At 42.8% G+C, this 6,877-nt stretch overlaps 1 pseudogene; it reads right to left on the minus strand.

The window, feature by feature from the left end:
* Positions 1-384: 384 nt before the first annotated feature.
* LOC109391957 (RNA-binding protein EWS pseudogene) lies at positions 385-2,342 on the minus strand (annotated as a pseudogene).
* Between the last annotated feature and the right edge of the window lie 4,535 nt (positions 2,343-6,877).

Raw genomic sequence — 6,877 nt, forward strand, 5'->3', positions numbered from 1 at the left:
TGTACAATTCTGTAATACATTGTCTGTATATTGCATTGTGCGCTCACCACCCAGAGTCTAGACTCTTTTTTTGTTGTTGTTGTTGTTTTTTGTTTATAAACATTTGGAATTTTATTAAAAAAAAATCACAACCATGAACATTGTTACAGTTAGAGGCCCTCTTGGTTCTACAATGATACTGAGCATGCTCACAAGGGGTTCCCATTGTTTAGTCTTAAACAACCATCTTTAAAAGAAGGAAAAAAACCTCAGCACACTACCATTTAACTTGTTTTAATGTTTCTTCACAAATGGTGAAAATTACTTAAGTACAGACAAGGAATAATCATAACGCTGTGGCCAACATTATAAATACGGAATTATAAATTTAAAATATTTTCTGGTTAAAAAAATAAATCTGGTAGTCAATGCAGCTCTGCGGGGTCTCTGCGTCTAGTAGGGCCGGTCTCTGTGTTCCTGACGGTGCTCGCCTTTATCCATTTTTCCAGGTCCTCCACGCCCGCCTCTTCTTCCTCCCATCTGTTCCATCAAAGGTCCAGGAGGACCTCCAGGGCCACCTCGTCTTCCTCCACCAAAGCCACCTCGGTCCATGCCCCGGCCGCCACGGAAGCCACCTCTGTCTCCACCATGGCCACCTCTGAACATTCCACCGGGACCACCCCGGTCCATGAGGCCACCTCTTCCTCCCCGCATGCCGCCAGGGCCACCATTGCCTCGGTCACCGCCCTGGGGTGGAAAGGGTGGAGAGAGGAAGCCTTCAGGCTTCGGGGCCTTACACTGGTTGCATTCTGTTCTCCAGACGAAGTTCTGGTTTCCACACCCTGGATTGGAGCACTGTCAGTCTCCAGCTCTGTGCTGGACATTTTCTCCTCCGGAGAGGTTCCCTCGGGAACCCCGGGGACCTCTGTGGGGGAAGCCTCCACTGTCTCCTCCACGGCCTCCCATGTGACCCATGAGTCCCCCAGGACCTCCTGGGCCCCCTGGACCTCCACCGAGCGGCCGCGGCATCCCCCCCTGCATGCTGTTCATCGGAGGCTTCTTCCAAGCAAGAGAAACTTTCAGTTTGCTCCCTTGAAAACCTTTCCCATCAAACCACTCCACAGCAGCCTTGGTAGTCGGCGGGTCTTCCTAGGGCACTGTAGCATCATCACCTTTGGGCTTTCCTGTTTCCTTGTCCAAGTAGATGTGGATCATGGGTTGTCTGGTTCTCTTGTTCATCTTACCCACGCCACACTGCTTAAAGAAGTCTGCCAGATCATCCAAAGTCACATTGTCATTTAATCCTTGCACGTAAGTCGCACTATTGGCAGAGTCTTCATCTGGATCGATAGGTGGGCCTAGATCAAGATCTGGTCCTTCGTCCATGGGTCCACCAGGCTTATTGAAGCCACCGCCTCTCCAGTTCCCATTCCACCGTGTCCTCCTCCCTGCCCACCTCTGCTCATGTCTCCACGATCAAATCCCCCTCTTCCCCTGCCCCGGTTCTCTCCTGGTCTGGAAAATCCTCCAGACCCCTGCCCATAAACACCCATGCTACTGGGGTGGTCCTGTCGGAATGAACTCTGCTGCCCATAGCTGCAGCTCTGCTGGCGATATTGACTTGGAGCCTGGCTGTAGGATCCAGTTTGGGGGGGGGGCGGGGAGGGTAACTAGTGGGCGGCTGCTGCCCATAGCTGCTTTGTTGACCATAGCTACTCTGCTGTCCATAGCTGCTCAGCTGCCCATAGGTGTTCTGCTGAGAGTCACTGCTCTGATCATAACTAGTCGGCTGTGTAGAGGAATCGCTTGTGTGAGGGTGGGATGGTGGTGCTGTGACTGGCTGCGTGGGGCAGCTCCCAGGTACCTGGGGGTAACTGTAGTTACTCTGGCCATAGCCCAGGTTGGGCTGGTTGTAACCCCCTGTGCTAGACTGAGGTTGACTAGTCTCAGCAGGTTTGTTACCATCCTGTGATCTTGTAGGTGCAGTGGCTGCGGGCTGTTGACCATAAGCCGGGTAAGCAGGCTGAGTGCCATATGCAGACTGAGCTGCATAGGAGGCCTGGGTGGTAGCTACCGTACCAATGGTGGCATCATAAGCACCAGTGCCGTACCCCTGGGCAGGCTGACTGTGTGCCTTGGGGGGCAGTTGACGTAGTGTAGTCTGTGGGAGGCTGTCCATAAGAAATTGCATAGGTCTGAGCCTGGGTATAGCTGACATCAGTGGGCTGTCCATAGGTTCCATAACTTTGTTGCCCATACGCCTGGGTGGTCTGTGAATCTCCTTGAGTGGGCTGGGTGGTGTAAGCACTGTAGCCCTGCTGGGCTGCAGCTTGGCTGTAGGTACTGTAATCCATAGATGCCATTTTCTCTCCTCTGGTCTCCTTCTGTCACCGTATATTTGACTCCCTTTACCCTCTTCATCGTCCCCCCATCTCATAACCATGATACTGTTGTCTGTGTCTATGAGTGAGTTTATTTGTTTTTGTTTGTTCATTTGTGACTTTCTGCTTTATATCCTACATATAAGTGAAATCATATGATTCTTGTTCTTTTCCTTTTGACTTATTTCATTTAAGATGATACTCTCCAGATCCATCCATGTTGTTGGAAATAACAATATTTATTATTTTTTTATGGCTGAGTAATATTCCATTGTGTATCTGTACCACATCTTCTTTATCCAATCATCCATTGAAGGACACCTAGGTTGTTTCCATGTCTTGGTTATTGTGAACAATGCTACAATGAACACAGGGGTACATATGTCTTTACGGATAATTGTTTTCAAAAATATTTGGGTGGATACCCAGGAGAAGGATTGCTGGGTCACAAGGTAGTTCTAGCCTTCATTTTTTGGAGGAATCTTCATACTGTTTCCCACAGTGGCTACACCAATTTTTTTCCCACCAGCAGTGTACAAGGGTTCCCTTTTCCCCACATCCTCTCCAGCACTTATTGCTTGTTTTATTGACAGTAGCCATAGGATGAACATTTTCATTTCTAAACTGGGGACTGTCTTTTACCTAAGAGCAAGCAGAAAAGCCATGGGTTTGTTAGAATTTCTTTCTAGGGCTGGACTGAGATCATTGACCTGATTAAATTTTAAAGAGATAGTAGAAGAGAATAATAAAGATGTATTTTAATCACACCCCCAAAGTTAGGTATTCAATGTAGCATTGGGTATATGTGTAAAAGTAGAGAAGGGGACCTGGGACAAGAAGTGAGTCTGTGTTTGTTCAGGGGATCTTTGGCTTCATGTTTTAATTCATTACAATAAGAGCGTGCTTTTACATGTCTCTATATAATTTTACCTAGCTAAAATCTTAAACATAAATTTAAAAAGAGGAAAAAGTCTCAACCAGTGTTTCTCTGTTCTAAGATATAGTTATTTATACAAGTTCCTTCAAACCTAACCCCTAACTAACTTGCCAGGCAGTTTCATTCAGCGCTATTTCCTTCCCTCCCCACATGCAGTCTGTTAGATAGCCCCAATAATCAGGCTTGTCAGTTCTTTTTAGTTTCCTTGTTCTTCTCTGAATCTCAGTCCTGGAGAATGCTTCAAATAATTTTATATTTTTCTCTACTTCCAGCTGGTCATCTAAGCTGAGGGCCTAGGATTGGTCCTAATGATGGTAATGTTGATGACCATGATGATGATAATAATGATGATGGTGGTAATAAAAATAGGAGTCATTTTAATGATAACCAACACATATTGAGCAACGACGAAATTCTAAGGACTTTATATGAATTGATTAGCAAAAGCTCTATGAGCTAGGAAATGAGGGTATCATCTCCACTGACAAATGAGCAATCTGAGACACAGAGATGTGAATTAACTCGCCCAATGTCCCTTACTGGTAAGTGGTTGAGTTGGACTTTGAATCTTGCAGCTGAATTTTAAAGCCCATGCTCTTTACTATGAAAATATATTGCCTCTCATCCCCAAACACTCCCTCCTGCTCACCACTTTAATCAATCACAAGTCTCAATTCTACACCTTAAATCTATCACACATTTATATCTTCCTCACCACCCCTTCTGCCCCAGCTCAGGCCCCTATCCCGTTCCATTTGAGCGATATCCATGGCTTCCTAAGTGGTTTCCTTGTCTCTGGTCTCACTCGACTCTACTTTTTGTTGAGTATCTTTTCATAATTTTGAGTTTTTTCCTTTAATTTAACAAGTTACATAAGAATACAGTGTCATCATAATACATTCAAATACTACAAAAATATTTCATGTAAAAAGCAAAAGTTCCTCTTCACACCTCTTTTCCCCAGAAGTAACTATGGCTACCAGTATAGTTTATACTCTTATAGACCTTTATATACAATATCCAGTAGCACATTGCACATTTTGTACTGTGCCTTTTTGTTACTTAACAATATGCTTGGTAGATCTTTCCATGACAGTACTGCCTAGTATTGATGTACCATAGTTTATCCATTTCTCTTTGGATATGTAGGTTGTTTTTTATTTTTATTATTAAAACTCTGATAAATAGGTGATTTTATTTTCTTCTTTGTGCTTTTCTATAGTGTCCAGCTTTTCTACAGGGACTTTAGTACTTTCATATCTATTCTTTCTCTTTGCCATTGGATGTGTGAAGGAATTCAGGGGTCATTTTCTCAAACTCCCTTCATTCTTACAAAGGCGAAATTAAGTCCCAGAAAAGAAAATTGGATTGGCTCAGCTTAGGTCCCATGTGTGCTGTGGTCCAATCAGTTAAAATATATTTGGCTTATAGAAGTAAAGCAATAATATCAATATACAGTACAGTCAGCCTATAGAAAGCTTTCATATACTGACACCTTGGTCATGTGGTATGTGACCAATGTCACGGTCTGGAATCAGCCTCACAGGAACCATGAGAGATCTGGGAAGCTATCTGGTTTAGCATTTCCCCCAGAAATCTGCTGTGAATATCTGTTCTTTTTTATTTGCCCTCTATGGCACTGAGGTCTTTCTAGCCCATATTGCAGTTATTTGTAGACCTCACCACTAGATAACACCATGTCTGACAATTAAGTTCGTGAACTTGTTGCAACGATGTTGCTAACCTGTTTTGATATCACAGGGATTATTCATTATGAATTTGTACCAACTGGACAAACAGTTAACCAAGTTTACTATTTGGAAGTGCTGAAAAGGCTGCATTAAAAAGTTAGACAACCTGAACTTTTCACCAATTCATGGCTCTTGCATCATGACAATGCACCAGCTCACACAGCATTGTCTGTGAGGGAGTTTTTAGCCAGTAAACAAATAACTGTATTGGAACACCTTCTCTACTCACCTGATCTGGCCCCCAATGACTTTTTTCTTTGCCCGAAGATAAAGGAAATATTGAAAGAAAGACATTTTGATACCATTTAGGACAGACATTAAGGGTAATAAGACAACAGCTCTGAGAGCCATTCCAGAAAAAGAGTTCCAAAACTGCTTTGAAGGGTGGACTAGGTGCTGGCATTGGTGCATAGCTTCCCAAGGGGAGTACTTTGAAGGTGATGGTAGTGATATTCAGCAATGAGGTAGGTAGCACGTTTTCTAGGATGAGTTTGAGAACTTAATTGTCAGACCTAAAACTTGGTGATCAGGAATTACTTACTGGTCAGCAAATGTGAAATAAATGAAGAAATGAACAAAGGAATAAACAAACAAATTCAAACTTTTCTGACCAGCTTATAAGAGTATGGCAAAACCTCCTACAGATTTCTTGTCAGTAGGAATTGTTTACTTTGTTTTTATTTCTATTATTATTTTATTTTACTTTTGGGAAAACCATTCCTGCTTTCTTCTTACTTCCCTTTCCCCCACTTACTTAATAATCAGTGGTTTTGCCCTAGAAAATTGTGATATATCAAGTGCTGGGACTGTCTTTGAACCTATTTATTTTGTAATTATGAAATTGGGTTTAATTCTCTATTAAATATATGGTGAAAGGCTTAAAGGAACGCCCCCTCCCCTGCCATTACTGTACACGCCTTGTACTTTGGATCAATCTGAGAGACTACACTCTGAGAGCTTTTATTTTAATCCAATTTCTGTTTTCCAAGGAGGCCTTGTTAATTCTAGCAGAAAAAAGATCATGATTCTCTAGAAAAATTAGAGAAAGATTAAGGTCTAGCTGGATCTTAATTGAACTAATGATGATAATAATAGTGAATATACATTGAGTGTTTACTGTGTGCGTAAAAGCATGTGTGTTAGAGTAATAGCTAAGCCTTATGGAGGGTTGCTATCTACCAGGCTTTGTCCTAAATGCTTTACATGCTTTTACTCACGACAACCTTACACAAGGCAGGTTCCAGCATTATCCCTATATAAGAGATGGAAAAATCAAGGCACAGAAATGTTAAGTACATGCTCAGGGTCACACAGCTGGGGAACAGAAGTTTTGGGGTTCATATCCAGGCAGTCTGGCTTGGATGGCTGCACTCCTACCTACTATGCATAACTGCCTCTTGGTTCAATGTGTTTATTTCTTAGATGTGTTAAGTCGTGTCTGGAGTCTCACAGCTCTTTATCAGGCACATCCAAACTCCCAATCCAATTTGGGCCTTACCAGAGGGCTTTATATACTTAGTGGAACCTACTTTATAAGGTTGTTGTGAAGATTAAACGAAATAATAGAGGTCAGTGCCTAGGACAGTGCCTGGCCCATAGTAAGTGCCCAATCAATGTTAGCTCCCTACCCTTGTACCATTTTAAGATCTTATTTATATATGTTTTAAGAATGAATGATCCTTGGTCACTGCAAGTTGCTCTCTGGAGGTCAATTTGCTCCCTCTGAATGTACCCCCAATATTGAAAACAGGGGTGTGTTAGTTTTCTGTGGAGGTCATAACAAATTACCACACACTTGGTGGCTTAAAACAACAGATATGGCATCTATT

This window comes from Hipposideros armiger, unplaced genomic scaffold, assembly GCF_001890085.2.
Source record: "Hipposideros armiger isolate ML-2016 unplaced genomic scaffold, ASM189008v1 scaffold_309, whole genome shotgun sequence".
Classification (NCBI taxonomy): Eukaryota; Metazoa; Chordata; class Mammalia; order Chiroptera; family Hipposideridae; genus Hipposideros; species Hipposideros armiger.